The sequence below is a fragment of the Crocodylus porosus genome, unplaced genomic scaffold, assembly GCF_001723895.1.
Source record: "Crocodylus porosus isolate Cpor-Errol unplaced genomic scaffold, CroPor_comp1, whole genome shotgun sequence".
NCBI lineage: Eukaryota > Metazoa > Chordata > Crocodylia > Crocodylidae > Crocodylus > Crocodylus porosus.
The window spans coordinates 26,348,420-26,367,810 of NW_017728931.1; positions in this window are offsets into that span (position 1 = coordinate 26,348,420).

Consider the following 19,391-nt stretch of genomic DNA (forward strand, 5'->3'; position numbering starts at 1 on the left):
ATAATCACTCTGTAATGTTTCAGATATTTAAATCATATTTATAATCACACATTTTAATGCAGCATCCCTCATAAAGTTCTCAAGGCATTTTACAGGATGCATAAAGCATGGAAAAATACAAAATTTTAAAATGCAGATTCACCTACCGCAGGGCCTTTGAGGCAGTCTAATGAGGTAGATATACAAAATTGTAAGCTGACAGTTTAACTATTTAAGTAGTGTATATAATAATTCAAACAGGCTTTAGATATCCTTAGTTATAAACCTGTTCTTTAACTAAATATTTGGGTAGGTTATATAAGTGCTTATTTTCAGTTTACAATCATGGTGAGAAACAGGGACATTTTTTTGTTCCTTATTTAGTATCTTCCCCTTAAAAGCTTTCAGGGTCACAAGCTTTAAAATATATGACTGCTTTTTTAGTTTCCTTGTAGAATGTGTTCCATAACAGTACTTTGGCAATGTGGGCCTAGCAGTACATTCTAATAGATGGGGTATGGCACTTAGAGCCAGGAGACCTCAGTCTGAACTCAGCTGGTGACTTGCTGTATTGAGTAGGGCATGTCATGTCACTTTTCCATGCCTCAGTTTCCCCACTTATAACATTACAAAAAGTGATAATTGCTCTCCTTTATAAAGATCTTCAACAACCATGAATAGAATATGCTGTATTAGCAGTCACGAGAATTATTACTATGATTACAAGGGAAAAAATACTGAAAGGCTAATGGGACTGGCAAGAGGATGTTAAGCTTTTATTTCTGTAAGTCATTGGCTTACTTACAGCTAAGGTCCCCAATAAGGAAACTACTTGAGCACCAGCCAAAATTCATCCATCTTTAGAACAGCACTTAAGGATTTACTGAATGAAGCTTTAATGAATTGGAGACCACCATGACTGGTATTATCTGACAGTTGTGGAGTGTAAAATGAAAGGGTAATATCGTTCCAGTTTACAACATAGAGGTCTAAACTGAACCTGCTTGGCCCACAGTTCTAGGCCACAAGCTTTGGCTGCCTTTAGTTCTCCCTGTAATGGATCTGTTCTGCATACAAGAGAAAGAAGTTCTAGCAACAGTTAATGTTGAAATGCTGCTTCCATTATAATCGTCCTTTTTCAGTGGCTCAGAAGTTTCTAAAAGTCCTGATTTTTTATGCCTGAGCATCTATCAAAGCTTCTTCTATCAAAAGTGCTATTGAATTTTGAGAAAGTTCCAGCCAAATCTGCTCACTGTTTTGATTTCTGCAATTATTTATAAGCATTAACTACATATGTTCCAAACACAAATGGTGTGGATACATAAGACAATCCTACCAGAAGGATTTTTTTTCAGACTTGACTTGTTTTGTAGATCTCAGTAAGTAACAACCCACATTTGTATTGAATTGGTAGCTGGTTATTGCTCCAAGCGTTCTTCATTCTTCTGCCATCCTTCTTCAGTCAGGTTCACAACCTAAGGGCAAGCTTTTCTGCAGTGTACCATGATGAAATCATCACTATTCTGAGGGAAAATGGAAGTGAGATTTGCATTAATCAAAAATTGTTTGCTTTAACCAGCAAGTGAAACCAAATGGAGAACTGTAGTTGGTGTGCTTTTTCTTATTTCCTGAGTTGCAATTTTACAGATGGTGTTTCCAGCAGCTAAAGTGTTATACTAATCAAATTTTGGTAGTATTAAGGGTATAACTAGTATTCATGGGGGGAAAAAAGATATAAAGCAGTAGTTTTCAACCCCTGGGGGTCCACAGACTGTGTCTAAGGGGTCACTGAAAGGTGCTTGTGATCAATTAAAAATATGTGAATACTCACCCTTACAATTCAAAGAGATCTGCACCTACATTTTGAAATTTCCAAAGGGGTCTGCAAATGGAAAAAAGGTTAAAAACTACTGATATAGAAGATCAAATGCTGAAGACTTTACTTTGTTTTTATATAAATTACATCCCCTTCCTCAGCCTGACAAAGGGTATTTGTGCCCGAAGGCTTGCAAAGAAGAGTTTTTGCAACTGTTTAGTTGGTCTACTAAAAGATATCAGACTTACCCAAATAACTTTTTCTGCCTATTCCCGCTGAAAATAATTCAAGGTTTGGCTTTTTAACTTCCATGAGAGTTTATCTGCATATGAACTGCAGTGTTAAGTCTCTGGTGAAGTATGACTGAAAAACATTGTACAAGAATGTTGGCAGTTTTGGAATACAGTATAATCTTATAAATCTGGCATGCTTGGGACCCAGCACCTGCCGAATATTTGAAAATGCTGGATTTTGAAACCCAAGCAGCCAGTCATGGAGCAGGGGGGCCGGGGGAGGAGAGAAGTAGTGGCCAGTCCTGGAGCAGTGGCTGTGCATGGAACGGTGGCATGGGGTGGCGGATGTCAGCAGCAGGTGTCACGTGCAAGCTTCCCTCTTCACACTGGGGGACGGGGGCGGGGGGAAGAATGGCGGCTGGTCCCAGAGCAGTGCCGGATTTTTGAGAATGCCAGATTTTTTATACTGTATATAGCTTTAATTTTGTTCCATCATGGTCTGAAAAAATATATGAATCTGCAAAATCAAATAAGGAGAGTATATTTTTTGTATGGGGGAAACAACGTGCACATATGTTTGGGGGTTTTTGTGTACATGCATGGCAAGTATTGAAAATTACACTGATTTTAATTTCACTGACCACGTCTACACAAGATGCTGACCGTGCAGTAACCAGCATTACTGTGCAGTAGCGTCCCCAAACAGCTTTCTGGTGACACTGACTGTGCAGTAGCTCATTACTACCACACAGTAGTGTTGCATCATGCTTCATGCCACATGAAGTACTGCATAGTAGTAATGGCTACTGCGCAGTCATTGTCTAGTGTAGACATGGTTCTAACCTTCTTTTCATTTTATTAACCTTCAGTTTAAGAAAATAAAGTTCAAATGAACTGAAGCTGAAAGCTGTGTACACCTTAGTATTTTTCTAGTTGAAAATTGAGGGATTCCTTAGCGAGTGGATGAAAAATAATTAACTAGATAGACAGGTGGAAGCCTATATTAGGAATTGCAGAGAAGTGGAAAGTGTAAGGATGGGAAATAAGGGATTATCCAGTGAGTAAAGGTTTGGGGATCTCAGCAAATCAAAGACTTGTGGCTTGAGAAAGTTTCAGTTTTGTTTCTGAGCTGCTTTTCTTTTTTGTAAATTATTTATTGGCTATTCCACTGGCTACCATCTCAGAGGTTCAGTGGTGAAAGTAGTAGTGGAGAGCTGAAGGTGAGGACTGCTAGTCGTTCAGAGTTTCCTGCATGTTTACAGTTTTTCACGATTAAGGTGCTTGTAAAAACTCTGTCATGAAGCACAGACAAACAGAAAACTATATATATGGCAGACGTGTGAAGCGCATAGACAGTTCATGTTGACTATGAGGGTAGCTCAAGTTTGCCCATGCTTAAGAGTACTGTTGTTTTTATTACATGAGAAATTAAAGTTTCTGTATGACAAAAAGCAGAAATGGATAACGAGACTGCGTGTATGTGTGTCAAACTGAAGGCTCATTTCAAACTAAAATAAAGGGCATCCGTCTTGAAGGGGAACAAATTACACCGACATTCTTAGATGACTTTCCATGTCGTTTCACTAATAGTTCCTTATCCTCAGCTAAGTCCAAATAAATATTGCTCTTTTGGATGCTAACCTCTGTGAGGTGTTCTCACACTTCTTTTGTATGCTGTTGTTGTCCCTTTTCCTGTCTAGTCATAATTTTAACCAGAAATGTGTGAAGATCAGTTTTACTCAGTATATCCTGCAAGGCTTAAGCAAGGCTTAAGCACATGGTACACTATAGAGCTGCTTGCCATCAGAGACTGCCAGCTTTACCTAATGGAATAACTGATAGAGATCACAAATAATAGCTCCCTAGTCTATTAATAGAGAAACTGTTAATATTGCAAAGTGAGTGGTAATAAGAATATTTTAAAGGGGGGAGAGAGCCTTGGCAATAAATGAACTTTTACTGCTAAGAGGATTGTTACAGCATAAATGAAATGCTTTGGGAAATATTTTGTTTGTTTACTGGACAGACATATTACTGAATGTTAGTTATTGTTTTTATTTTTAGTATTATGCTTTTTAATGTTTAGTCACTTTTTTTCCCTTAAGCATCTCTGTCCAAAAAATACATGGGAACTTCTGACCTAGGAATATATTTATATAACATCACAAAGCTTTTCCATGGCAACAGGCCTTGTCAAGCTGTCACAAACACCATAATGACAGATTTCCAAGCACTTCCCAAACAAATAAGATTCTAAAAGGGAAATGGGGGGGGGGAGGGATGCTTTTCATAAGTGATGTGTAATTCTGACCACCTGTGCACTTTTCTTTCCAAGCAAGAGAGGACAAGGGATGGAGTCGATGCTACACCACAAACTTTTTATTAGGATATTTGCCACTGACTTCAGTGGGATGAAAATAAGGATCGCAGGGCACTTAAAAACAAAGGCTTGATCTTGCAACCTTTTCTCATGTTGCCAGCTCTAATTGTCTAACATTCCCACAACTCACCTTTTTTGGTAGTCAATTCTCCGTTTTTCTGGCAGCCTTTTTCAGTCAGGCTCACATCCTGAGGGCAGGTTTTTCTGGAGTGTGCCATGATGAAATCATCCCTATCTTAAGGGAAGACTGAGGTGAGATTTGCTGTGTGTTTTTGTTGTTTTGGTGTGGTTTGGTTTGGTTTTGTATGGGGTTTTTTTATTGTTCTATGTTACTCCCCAGCCTTATTTCTTATAGGCAGAGCTGGTAGCACCATCTTTAGGAAAAAATTGCCTGACATTTCCCTTTATAAGAATTTGCTTTCAGCTGCTATAATTTTGCCAACCTGAAACTGCTGAAATTTTCTTAATGGCCTAGTGTCTCAGACCATTTTTTCCTGGAAAGTCTCAGCTAGAAAATTTCAAACATTTCTTTAAAAAAACAAAGGAAATACCTCTTTTGCCCATATGAAAGAGTTCCTACAATAGTTTTGTTGAAAAGCTGTAGAATCTCCATTATTTGGAGCATAGACTTGAAGTCTGTCAAATTAAAGGAAGACAGCTAGATTTGGCACTGAGAAAAGTTTGCAAGATCAAGCCTTTGTTTGCAGTTGCCCAGAGTCCCGCTGGTACTTGCTTTGAATCTACTTTTTACTGCCTGGAGAAAATAGGCCAGAGTTGGCCACGTTATAGATATTCTGAATAAACTCATTTAACACAGGGCATGTATAAATACATATATGTAATTACTCTAATTCTTGTTAGTGTGGCAGCTAAATTCTTCAAAGATAGCACCTGTACGGATTACACTCTGACCTATGGTGCAGTGACTGAGCAGGAAAAGACAGGAAATGCCAGAATTAAGATTGTCTGCATAATCTTAATTTGGTGTGTCCATTATTATACAGTCTTTATTTATGTGATGACATGCTATATTTCAAAAGGATTCGATGTACAGGGTTGACTTGCTCTGAACATGAATTGGGGTTGTGAAGTGAAGTCATGTGCTTTGTGCATTAGAAAGTAAGTAGACAATAAGGCAGAGGGCTATAAGAAAAGAAAGGGAGTCTCAGTGTTAAAAAACTTGAATGCTACCCTACAGAACAATTGCTGGCTCTGCAATGGAGAGCTTTTAAAGATATTTATCTGTTTAACTCCCCATGAAAAATATTGAACCATTACTTATTCAGTGAATGAATCAGGATTTCTTAAAAAAAACAGTGTTATGAGATAACTAAGGACTTTTTCATTATGCATATATATGTGCAAGAGATTTCATAGACTTCATAGGCATTAGGGCTGGAAGGGACCTCAGAAGATCATCAAGTCCAGCTCCCTACCCCAAGGGCAGGAAGTCAGCTGGGGTCATAGGATCCCAGCAAGATAAGCATCCAAATGCTTCTTAAAGGAGTCCAGAGTAGGTGCTTGCACTACCTCTGGAGGGAGTCTATTCCAGGCCTTGGGGACTCAGACAATAAAGAAGTTTTTCCTTGTATCCAGTATAAAATGGTCTTGGAGGTGTTAGAAATGGAGTATTGTTAGAAACGCACAGTTTGCATCTCGTACCTGATAAGAAAAAAACACTGCCAAGGACTTTTTTCCTTGGCCAGCCTTGTTACAGTTTTTCTTATACTAAATCACTCTCTCTCCCCCACTCTCTCCCCCACACTCCCCCTGGTTTTCTCATGCAGATTACAGAAGCTGGAATTCAACTGACCGTGTCCTTGAAAGGGGGGGGGATTTAAACTCTTGGTGACCTAAAGAACTTTCTGAGCATGCGCAATTAGCTGATGCATATTTACTTATCCGCCCTGCATACTTGAGTAGTTAATTATAATATACATGCGACGGATGAAGTGACGTAAACGGAAATGAGCTGTAAGAGTTCCTGTTTCTGCACACGTGCCCAGGAGGGGAAGGATAAAAACCAGCTGAAAAAGTTCCTCAGGGGTTCGGAGTAATCTGAGTCCTTTGACTCTGCTCCGACCCTATTTGCAAATACACCTTTTGTGCTGCTAATAAGTGTGTGTCTGAGATTTCTTAGCGAGCCTCCAGAGAAACGAACCGCTTTTTGCATCAGAGGAGTTTGTGATCATTGGACCTTGTTATCCCTTGGGGCGCTCTGGTGAACAGGTGTTCCCCCAGATCCTGATACACACCCCTGATACACAAGGGAGCTAACCTAAGGTTGCAGAGACAAACTGAACTTGGCATTTCCTAACTTTTGAATGTTCTGCTCTGCAGTCTTAACAATATTTTCACATTTTATTTAACCTTATTTAAACAGAAAAATCTCCCCAGAGAGCAAGGAACATGTCTTTCAGTTCCAAACAAATATTATAAGTCTATTATTATTAATAAGGATAGTGACTCCACTAAGATTAGAGGCCCCAACTGCTAGTTGTTGAGAAAAGACATAGTAGGAGCTGGTGCTGCTGCAGAGGCATATGGGGTGCTGACGGATACACAGGCCCGCTCTAACTCTCAGCACTTTACAGAAAGCAGCATGGGTTAGTGGCACCCCCAACCTGACAGATGTTCACCTGTTGGGTGTGGGGAAGGAGGGGAAAATTAAGTAGAGGAGCTTGCCTGCAGCTTCTCCTCCCTAGCCCTCCCCCCACCCCCAGCTCCAGTGTTGCCTTCAGGAACAGATCAGGGAGAAGAGAGGTGGAGTGAGCTGGTGGGGGGGAAGATTGAGGGGGGCTGCAAGTCAAGGGAGCTTGATTTGACCCCCCACCACCACCTCAGGCCAGGGAAATACCAGCCCACAACTTGTTCTCCCTCCCTTCTCCCCCCTCCCTTCCTGCAGACAGCATCCTGGACACAGTTGGACTGTGCCAGCTCAGCCCCAATCATATGACAGATTGACCCTAGGAAATAAAAGTTCTTCATCTGAACATTCATTTGATGAGGGTTAATTTGTCATGCAATTGGTCACTTTAAAGTGCTCTGCAGCCATGCATATGTGTCACTGCATAGCTGTAGAGCTCTTGCAGGGAACTAATTGCATGACAAATGTACTTTCTGTCTGCACCCTTGATGTAATAACTCCAGTCCTGCAACCACTTGCTCTTGTAAAGGGAAGAGCTCATTTGAGTTATGTAGGTAAGACTTAGATGAGAAAGGCAGCAGAGACTATATAGACCAGCTAGAATTAATATTATCACAGGATTATGATGGGAGGAAAGGAGGTGTCATAACTGCAGTGAAACTGAAAAATGTAAGAGGCTGATTCTTATTTTCACAATAGTTTCTTTACATCCCTTTTGTAATATAAAGGGACTTTAGGGTGGATGCAAATTACATTGCCAGAGAAGTGTAAACAGGCCTAATGCAAATGTAAATGAGAAACTAGCCCTCAGATTCTGGTTTGCAAATGTGCTTATGTCAATGAAAATCTCAAGCAAAGAAACAGAGAAGAAACTTGGCTAGAGACAGAATTTTTTCCAACTAGAAAGTTTTTAGATTTTTTCCATGAGGCACTGGATGTGCTGTATATACAGTAAAAGAAAACAACAGCTAGTAATGTTTGGTCAGAGGAATAGCTGTATCTCAACAGATACCAATTAGTTGCCAAAAACTACTGTGTCTATATGGCAGAGGTTAAAATAGCTTGGAAGGTTTTGCTTCTGTAGCCGCTCCCTTTATAACATAATTTATTAGTCATAGCCATTTAGCATTTCCCTAAACGTGAAACAGACATCATCACATTAGGAGTGGAGAGCGAAAAAGGATAATTAAGCAAAACAACTAAACTGCTGCCCACAATAATTTTTCAAAGGGCTTGTTAAAAGATTTATGTTTCTTAAAGCACAAATCAAAGCTTTTTATCAAGTCTTTTTTGCATTGTTTTTAAAAAAAAATGCTTCCATGTGAGCTGGCTTCTCATTCCACTGAGGTTGCCTCCCCACTTTAGGAGAGGGATACATCCTTCGAGCTCCCCACTCTACACAAGCAGGAGGAAGAGCTCCCTTTACATGAATAACTCTTACAAGTTAGAAGTTTTGTGACTCTCTGAAACTACTTCCTAAACATTTTTCGCTGTAATACTTTTTGCAAGTGTAAGTTAGTTACTAAAACAAACAAATGCAATCTCTCCAAACTCTAACAACAAACAAACTCAAACCCTCACATTGATCAAAGATCCCTCCACCAAACATTAGATACTGTTTACTATGTTTATTAGAAATTATGAAAACACTCAAAACATCCTGCTCTTCTTCATTAGTCTATTGCTTGGCTAGAGCATTTCCCACCTCTGACACTTCTGCCCTTTTCCTTCAATCTCTCCTAAATATCAAGAGCCCAATAATGGCTGAGTTATACCTTTGAATCCAGACTGCAAGTGTGTTTCAAATTTACTGTAGGAAGGCATTGCAGATCCTGCTACCAGCAACTCTGTTCAGCAGTCAGGCAATCCCATACATGGGGCTAGGGGGAAAAAAATGCACTCATTTAGCATAGGTGATGAGAGGACCTCTGAGTGTCTAACTAAATCTCTGAGGTAGCAGAAATGAGGCAAAAACCAAAACGTTATTAACATTATCAATCCTATTTTACAGGCAGCAAGACAGAGATACAGCAGAGTTCATTGACTTGTCCAAGGTCACACAATGAGAATGTCTGGAGGTGGATTAGTTCCTAGGACCCTGCTGCAACCATCTCATGACTACTCTAGGTTCTCTCTCCGTTCAAGGTAAGCTGGAACTGATAGCAAGCACGCATTTTGTCCTCTCTTCTGGTGAAAGGACACAGAAGAATAGCATTCTAATTCTAAGTGGGACAAGCATCTGTTTGTGCTGGAAGACCAAGGTCATAACAGTTAATTTAAAAGATTGTTTCACAGTGGACTGTCAGATGATGTTTTTGAAAAAAATGTTCCACATCGGACATAGGTCAAAGTGCATGTAACTCCACTCCTGGCCCTCTGTCTGTCAAGTCATGTTTATTGTCACCAGTAGGTTAGCTTCCAAAGCAAAGCAGTAGGGACTGCAGCACTTTGCGGCATTCCACATGCATGTCACTGAAGAGAAGAGAATGTGACACAGCTCGTGTCTCTTCACCTGAGGTGGCTTATGCACATCAGTTACTCCACCTAAGGGGTGGAATATCTTTTCTGCATGACATGGTCTTCATTTCAACAAATTTCCAGACAGAAGAAACCACATTTCGAATGCTGCGAGCTAAAAAATGCTGGGCTTTCACCAGGCCAAGCATTCTTTTGGGGATTTATCTGTGTCAGGCAAAATTTCTATGTCCTTATTTGGAAAATGGAAGAACCTAGGAAAGCCACATTTCCATGAGGCAAGGGAAATAGGTCATTAAGTGCTTACCTCACATCAGCTCTGCAAAGAGGATTTTGCCTCGAGTGAACCAAGGAAGAGTACAAAAACTGAAGCCCTCTGTTGCTGGATAACCCACTCTCTATTATTATTTGTTTTATATTATAGTAACACCTAGAAGCCCCAGTCACAAGAGTAACACCAGAGCCCCAGTGTATCAATACCATATTCAGAACAAAAGGCAAGTCCCTATCCTCAACAGTTTCAGATCTGGCTGTACAGTATCTAGAGATTTTATAGCACCTTTATTCCTCCTCCCCAATAGTGTTCAGCCACAAGCACAGAGAAATTAAAGCTAGGGACAGAAGTTACACATAAACTGGTTTAAATGATCAGAAACTGTTTAAACTTGTAACAGAACACAAGCTCAGTGCACATAAACCAGTTTCAAAATGGCTGAAACTGGTTTAAGCTGTACCTGGTTTAAAGGAGTATGAAACTTAACTGATTTGGGTCAAACCAGTTTATGAAACTTCTGAGCCAGACCCCTTCCTGGTTCAAGTTAAATCACAGTCCCTTAGCATCCCAGCATGCTTTCTAGCCTGGGACTGGTCTGCCCTTTCTGCTTCAACTGAGAGGGACAGGGACAGGGACAGGGACTGCCTCCGCAGCAAACCCCAGCTGGGGTTTAGGGCCAGGAAGGGGGGGTAAGCCTCCCTTCCCCGGTTAAATTTCCCTCTCCCTGAGTACAGAGTGGTTCTGCCCAGCTAAACTTACTGAAAGTTACTGTTTGCTGCAACTGTGGACTACAAATTCCAGAGGCACCAGGAAGCAGGAAGAAGAAGCGATGAGCAACCCTGGAAAGAACTCCGCTGCTTTGATTCTGGACTGCAAATCCCAGAGACATTGCAGGCAGCAGGAAGAGGAAGCAAACACACAGGCCATGCTGACTACATGCCACAGAGCCATGCTGTAGCTCCCCACAGCTTCTGGCCTAAGCCACTGCAGGCATGTGTCTGCATTTCACGAATCAAAGGTAAGTGCTTGTCCAGTTGTTTCTCAGTTCAATCTCTGCAGTTTAGACTAATCTGCAAAGACTGAATTGATTCAGCCTCAGTCTTTTTAACTGCCTGTACTTAGCCTAAGTGACAGAGAGATTCTGTTATGTAAGAATGCATTGAGCCCAGGTCCTCAGCTTTAACACCCAACTCTCCATTCTCCCCATAAAGTCTTCCCATAAAAAGGAAAGGTCAAGGGGAGTGGTAGACAGCAGGTGATAAAATACAAATGTTACAAAAATGAGCCTTTTTTTTTTAACAGCAATGCTATTTTCTCTAAAACAAGGATGAAGAAGGACCTCCAAAAGGTGGTGTAGCATTCTGTGCTGCTGGAGGTAACAGTCCTTTAAATATTAAACAAGGACCCTGAGTTTATATGCCTATTAAAGACACTATGGAACTTACTGTAAACCTAAAGGCATAGTCCCACAGCCCTACCCAGTGACACTGCGCAGTACCCTTATCTCTCTGAAGCTGAAAGAGGAGCCTCTAATATTTCCTGTCCTTCACTGTTGCCCAGCGTTGCTGTACTTTTTAACTCCCCCTCTCTGCCAAAGTTATGCGTTACTGTATATACCATGATTAATCCCTGTTGCAGACAGAGAGAAATTATGCCAGCCATGAAGATCACAGGGCTCCCAGAGAAACAGAAGGTGCTTTCTAGGGCTGTGTGAAGCTTCAGTCCCCAATTAGATGGCCAAAAGCTCTGAATCCAAATTAGGAGACCCTTTAATCTCTCCGAATCAAATCAGAACCCTCCAAATTAATTTGGAGAGATTTAGAAAGATTCAGTGATTTGGACATAGACACAGCTTTAAATGTTTTTTCTACGTACCTCAAGGTAGCAACAGGCTCATGAAGGCTGCAATGCTTGGGTGGATGTAGAGTCCCACAGAAGCACAGGGGGCTCCCCAGTGTGCTCGGCAGCAGGTCTAGAAGTGGACCAGAAGCACTTCCAGACCACTTCTGGGTCCTCCGGGGAACATGCTGAGGGCTTCCCCTGCATCCTCCTGACTCAGCGACTGGTGCCTCCTGGGTCTGGGGGATTCCTCCACAGGCAATCACTGACCCAGGGAAGTATGTGGGGACCCCCCAAAATGCTCTCCAGTGGACCTGAAAGTGGACAGGAAGTACTTCTGGTCCACTTCTGGGTTTGCCACTGAGCATGTAGGGGCCCCTCCTGCATGTTTCTGTGGGATGCTCCATTGCCTCAGCATTGTAGTATTCACAAGCCATGCCTGGTACCTTGAGGTATGTAGAAAAAATACTTAAAGCTGCGTCTATGTCCGAACCACTGATTCTCCAAATTAGCATCAAATCTTCAGATTTTGATTCAGCTGAATTGAATTGAGCATAGTGATCCGAATCAACAAATCAGATCACTGTCTCCGATTCGGGCTGAATCTGAATCCAAATCAAATATGACCTGCTTCACACATCTCTAGTGCTTTCCCTGCCTTGGATAGGGGCATGAACTGAGATGGACTGTCCAACAGGATGAGCAGCACCTGGTACTTTAGTTTCTGGGGCTCTCAGTGAATGCAGCAGCAGCAGTCCCTAATGGCATAGGTGCAGTTATGATAGGAGTGGGGTGAGGGGGCAGCTGCCTTTAACTTTCAGGTTAGGGGAGTAGGGGTCAGCAGTACTGTCTGCTGCCTCCATCCAGTGCTTTGGATTGGCCTTGGGCAAGAGGATGCATCCAAGTTTCTTTGCATACTCTGGAGGCTGCAAGGGGGTTGTCTGCATGGGATCCTTAATGGCTCTGCCCCTCTTTGTACTTTCCTGCCACTCTGTGAGTACAGGCAATTCCTTCTGGGCAGCTAGAAGCCAGGCAGGGTGTCTTCATTTCCATTAACATTAGGTCTCAACTGGCTTTTCGACCCTGTTGCCTCGTGAGTCTTGTGTGTGTCTTATTTCCCAGTTGACTTCAGTAGGAGCAGGAGCAGGTTCTAGAACATTTGCAAAATAGCCACCAGGAGGGGAATACATTGCCCTTAATGGAAACATAAAATGTATGTCATCTTTGGCAGGAGCAATTACCAAATAACCACAGCGAAGGCACACAGACTGTGTATGTCCTGATCTATGTATTTTACTGTAAAATTCCTGTGCATTAGCACTCAATATATTGACATTCATTTTGTAGACTTATGGTTCATAAAAATGGAATTGTCCTGTTGCCTTGATCTGTGCCAGTTTCTTATAAATACAGAAATGGAGTAGTTATCACTAAAGCTATTTCATAACATTCAAAAATAGATAAACAATGAATAGGAATGCAATTTGGTCACTAAATTTTTTTTTTTAAATCAACAAAAAATATATCTTCCCATTATCCTTTTGATGAATCTGGCCTCATGCCTCACAGCCACTACCAATTTCAGATGGCATAAGAAGAATGTGTTATGAATACTTCCCAGTGTTCACTGCACTGAACTGGAAATGCTAGTCAATAAAAACTCATTATCATTATCCAGATGAGAGGCAAATTAAGCATGGAAACACTGTGCTAGAGTAATGCAAATGTTGAAATGCAAAAGCAGGAGAAATTTGATGTAGGACACTCCAGACTATGACTTTAGGTATGTTGTACCTAGATCTCAGAATGTATCTTTTACATTTATACTGAAATATGTGTAGAAGCTGATCGAGTTGGTGAGAATTTCCAGAAAATGTTTTTCCCTTGAATTAAATGTTGGTTAGACCTTGTACTGACCCCCATAGCTGTCAAAAAAAAAACATACTCCTTGATCAGTAAAAAGAACTTTTAACTTGAAGTTGAAGTGAGTTTTACCATGGGTTGAAAATACACAGAAGACATTTCATCTACTATTGGAACTCAAACTTGGGATACATAATACAAACTAACCATAATACAATCTAGGGCAGGAATTGAAGGTGATTTGATTAAAACTTCAGGGGGATTTAAGCAAAATGAAAATATCTAAGTGAAAATTTGTTTTAGAAGCTGAAGACTTTAACACTCTGTGGGTACATTTAACATTGTGGGCAGGCACATCTACATGTACATATTAATGTGAAGCAATAAACTCTGGCGCATATCATGCCAGAATTTATTGCTCTTAGGCATCGTGTTTACATATGAGCCCAAGATTGCAGCATGTTGAGGTGGGTCAAAGTAGCCCCAGCTTGCAGGGGGCCCTTGGGATGCCAGACCCCGTACTGGAGTGCCATCATGCTTTAGCAAGCCAGGACAGTGTCTACACATTACTGCACATGAAAAAACTCTGCAGCAAGACAATACTTGTAAATACAAGTATATATGCTGTGGACTTTATTAGTTTCCTGCGACCTAATAGGAGCACCCACATAGATGCTGAGACATTTGCTGTGGAGGTAATCGGGCAACTCCACAATGGGCCTGTCTACACATGCATTTACACTAGCTTAAACATACTGCACAGTAAATTACTGTGCAGTAAGTGGGAATAAGCCAGAATCTACACACGCAGGCATTAAAGTGCATTAACACTAAGTGTGGACTGATTTGGGACTAAAGTTGGTCCTAAATCAGTCCACACACAAAGTGTTACTGTGCAGGGAGGTATCTACATGTGTGTCTACATGTGCAGTAACTAATCAAGCATAAAATTGATGCCTGCATGATGCAGGTATGTTCAAGTTAGCACAAATCACCATATTTAGTCCACAGTACAGGTATCCATGTGTAGATACACACCAGTACTGCACTACTGTGCAGATATGCCAAGTGAACAACGTCTCATGTAGATGTGCCCTGTTTAAAAAAAATGTTTTGCAATGTTATTAGTGATGGCAGAACTGCGATATCTTGGTTTTAATTTGTATCCAAAAGATGATACCTGCAAACAAAGAGATGATTTATATTGTAACTTTGATTTTGTTTTAATACTGTTCTGTAAATTTCATTTGCTTTAACAGTAACAGTCTAGCATAGCAGTAGACATAGAAAAATTGTACATTCATCACACACATGAAATATTTAAGATTTGTATACATTATAGATACAAAAATTGAAGTTTATGCTGAATTATCAGTTGCAAACCAGTCTGAATTTAGCATGTTAGCTTGCTGACTTATAGTGTGGAATAATGATGGATGAACTTCAGAAGGTTCAACTAGCCATGCTCCTAGCCTTTTGTTAAAAAAACAAACCAACAAACAAACAAAAATCTTCTTGAGCATATTTAGATTAACTTTTTGTGCCAGATTACAAAGGTTTAAAAAAAATAGGGTTTGACTCTGATCTCAAGCTAATCTAAATTGTCAATAAATTCCCCTGAAATCAATAGGCACGTTTACATGCTCTGAGGGTGGGGGTACTTTAATTACAGTGGATCCGAGAGACACTCTAATTAAAGTGCCCAAAGCATCTCATGTATCAGCATCCCCACTCTTAAAAATGGAGGTGGGGGCACTTCCTCTAAAGTTCCCAGAATAAGCTTTAGTTAAAGCACCCCCGCTACCATTTTGAAGTACATGGACACTGATACACTGATACACAAAGTACAAAGGCTGGGTGGAGCATGCTAATTAGCACTCTAGCAGACTTGATTGAGTCTGCTCTGGCACACCGTAATTACAGTGCGTCGGAGTCACCTCCTGGCTCGTGGACAGGTACCCACTGACAGCAGTGACAGATTGATCTTTTTTGTCAGTTAACAGAAGTTTTTCCACCCTTTCAAAACAATTTGGTTTTGGAGTTATAGGAGAAAATGTGAATACGTTCTGATATTATCTTACTTGTAATGGTGACATACTTGATTTCCAAATTTCTACTGAGCTAGAACAGAGGTTCCCTCAACCATTTCTGGAAGGTTCCCTCCACCTTGGATTGTGTTTATGGGTTAGAATCCCCTGAGCAACAAAATTGACTTTTGGTATGTCCCTTCCTTGTGAATGCCAGGATAAAGGGAACACACCAAATTTCAGTGGTGATCTTTTAGGCTTGGGTCCAAAGTTATACATAAATCAGTAAGTGGTTGGAAAGTAGTTCAAATCTGTAACACAACAGAAGTTCAGTGCACATAACCCACTTTCAAAATGGCTGAAACCAATTTAAGATAAACCTAGATTAATGTAAATTAAATTGGTTTATTGAACTTCTGTCCCTGATCTTGGTGATACAGCACCAAAACGTTGTTCTCGGCCAAGTTAAGGTGTTTGAAATCTCCTTTTAAACATAGCAGATGTACTGTTACTTATACAAATATTTTTTTTTCCTAAAAGCTATTTATGTTGAGCATGAGGCCTCCAGTTTAAAGAAATGACTGTTATCTGAATTTGTCATTGGCCTTAGCCAGGTATGATGCTACAAGAAATAAGCAACCCTCCTCTCTCCCTAAGGAAGGGGTCGCAGGCTTTTTGATTCAGGCTTGAGCTGGCAACCTGTTGCTGCAGGCCAGAAGTTTTCACGCTCTACCCTGAGCAGCCAGGTGTCAGATTCCTGACCCCTCTTGCAGCGGCAATAATCTCAGACTCTGTGAAGCAGCAGGCTCTGTAGCAGCGGGGAAAGCTGCAGAGGGGATGGAAAGCACAGCACAGAACAGCTCCATGACATCAACTCCCCCATGCCATATCAGCCCTATTTGTGAGCTGGATCCAGCCCATGGCCATAGGTTGCTGACCTCTAACTTAACATCATTCTATTTCCTTTTCATAAAAAGTACTAGTTCTAATCAAGGGGAATTATAATGTTGTAAGAATTGTGTGTACATGTGGCTAAATACAGATAATCAAAAAGCCCAAGGCTGAATCAATTCAATCTTCGCAGGGTAGTCTACATTGCATAGATTGAACTGATAAGCAAGTGAGCAGACATTCACTTTTGACTCTGAAAATGCAGCCACATGCCTGCTGTGGAGCAAGCTAGAAGGTAGGGGGTGCTAGAGCACAACTCCCTGCTGAGCTGGAGAACACAATTGGGCCAAGGCTAGCCTGCCCATCCTGCAGGGGAGGTGTAAAGCATCGCCGGATACTGGGGAACTGTGACTTAACTTGAATTTGGAGGGGATCTGGAACAGAAGTTCAATAAACTGATTTAACCTCAGTTAAGTCTTATTTATTTAAGATAAATCCATCCAGGTTTATGTTAAACTGGTTTTGGCCATTTTGAAAGTGGTTTGTGTACACTGAACTTCTGTTGTGTTACAGATTTGAACTGGCTTCCAATCACTTATACTAGTTTATGTGAAATTTCTGTCCCTAGCCCCAATATTTATTTGCTGTGTTTATTTACTGTGTTTTAGTGGTGATTTCAGTAAGAAAGACTATCAAATCTTGGTCCTTTAAAATCCATTAGAGGTACTGTTCTGGGCTTTTCAGCAGCAGCAGGTTTTGGCCCAGAATAATTTTTAAAAGCAATGGCATATTAATAAAAATAAATCCTGAAGGCAGTAACAGCTGACAGCTGCAAACCTCAAGAAACTTCTATGCAAAGTACATTTCAGTGGCTTTACCTATGGCAAGTAAAGGAAGTGTTAATGTGAAGAAATATTAGAATATATGGTAAATCTAAGTAAAAAAGACAGTCAAACATAAGAAATGACAACACATCACTGTGGAGGATGAGAATCAATGCAACTACTTTACATGACAGTTTTTCTATTCAAACTAAATATACTCTGTCTGGAGCATATTGTGTATTGCACTGACATCATTTTGCCTTTATTCACATACTGTGGAAATGCCATCTACAGTATATAGACTTCTATTGACAGCATTTTGCCTTTCCTCAAATCATAACATTGTCTACACAGACATCCGTTGACATTGTTTTGCCTTTATTTTTCTCTATACGTTTAGAGTGACATTGTATGGCATTTCATTATGTTATATCTTAGTAGAGTTCTATGGGATTTTACATTTCTTTTTTTAAGTTCTGTTCAATGTCTGAAGTGTTTCAGGAACACACATCGGTGTGAGATTTGTGCTGAAGAATCACATAGCAGCAGTCTGCTGGATTTCCATAATATGCTTAATCTTTAGTTAACTATGTAAGTGTTCCAAGAGCAATGCAGTGGTCTTCCCAATTTAGCTATTAAGTACAGCTTCAGGCTACGGTATTAGATGCAACAGTGCTTTGAATCTCTAGGTAACCAATAGGAAATTAGTAGGCCAGTGAGCCCCCTATCCTGGGAGGGGCCCTGCAGGTAAGAAGCGCTTTTATTTTAGTGTGATTCCACATGAAAATAAGGATTTATGCTTGTAGTTCCTTTTGCAGGTTCAGGGTCATGGGCTCCAGCTTAGCTCCCACATGTATGCATTGGTAGGGCTAATTTAATCCCTTTGTAAATACACTAAAATGCTATAGTACAGTGCTTATCTAACTATAGGGTTTCCACCCAGATCAAAATTAGTTATCTGTATATGAGAACTAAAAGACATAAAAGTATAAGATTCATATGATTTGGAAGAATATATTTCACAATATCTAAACTAGGAACACTTTGTCAGTGTACTTATCCTTGTATATTATACCAGCAAAATGTTCCTTTTTCACATGGAGCCTATTCTGCGCAACTGTGCTGTTGCTTCTATGGCATGTTTCAGCTTTCCTCCCAGAACCCAAAGCCAAAAAAAAAAAATAGCTATAACAGCAAAACTTATAGATGCAACAATAAAACTTCCTGCTCCTTTCTCAAACCTGAAGAAGGGCACTTTGTGCACAAAAGCTTGTCTAACATCTCTCCCAACTCTAGAGCTTGTTCAATAAAAGATATCACTAAATGAAACCTTGGTCTTTGTTCTATGCAAAGGGCAGCACAATACTGGACAGGGAATCACACTTATTCACATGACTGACAGATGTTACCACATTACTAAATATTTGCAGATTGGAAGTGGTCTTATACAATATTTGGACAACATCTTGTCTAGGGCAGATGCTGAAAGTACTTTATTCTATGCTACTATGACACTAATATCAATGGCATTGCTACTGATGTATTCTGGTGTATATGGAATAAGAATTTAGCCACAGGGATCTTAATTTTAGAGTAGGATATTCAAATTTTCAGTTCCACTCCTGGGTCACTGAATTACTGTGGACTTGTCACTGAACAATGCAAACTGTAAAAAGGGCATAATAATACTGATGTGTCTAACTCACAGGTCTGTTCTAAGTGTAACTGAGAGTCTTTAAGATTAGCTTAGGCTTTTGTTGCCAGGCTGCCTTATAGTCAATTTTGTACTTACAAAGTGCCTTCACCTGCAGGCCTCTCTAGATGTAGCTTGGTTCCACCCAGCTCTAGTTCTTCCCTGTGCCTATGTCATGGTTGCAGTTTCTGGGATCCAGTTTTACCATCTGTAGCCCACAGTAATTCTTGTCACTTGCACTGCCAAAAACCTTTTTGCCAAAGCATCTCTTCTGCTTGGCTTACATAGCCTTCAGGGGTGGTACTTCTGGCTGTCTTGTCTTAAAGACACTGCTTCCTCTCTCTCTCTTTCTCTTAGTCTCTCAGTAATGGGGTTAGGGACCTCCCCTTGCCAGTCAGGTAAGTTTTTTCCATGGATTTCTCTATTTCCTTAAGCCAGTGGCTCCCAATC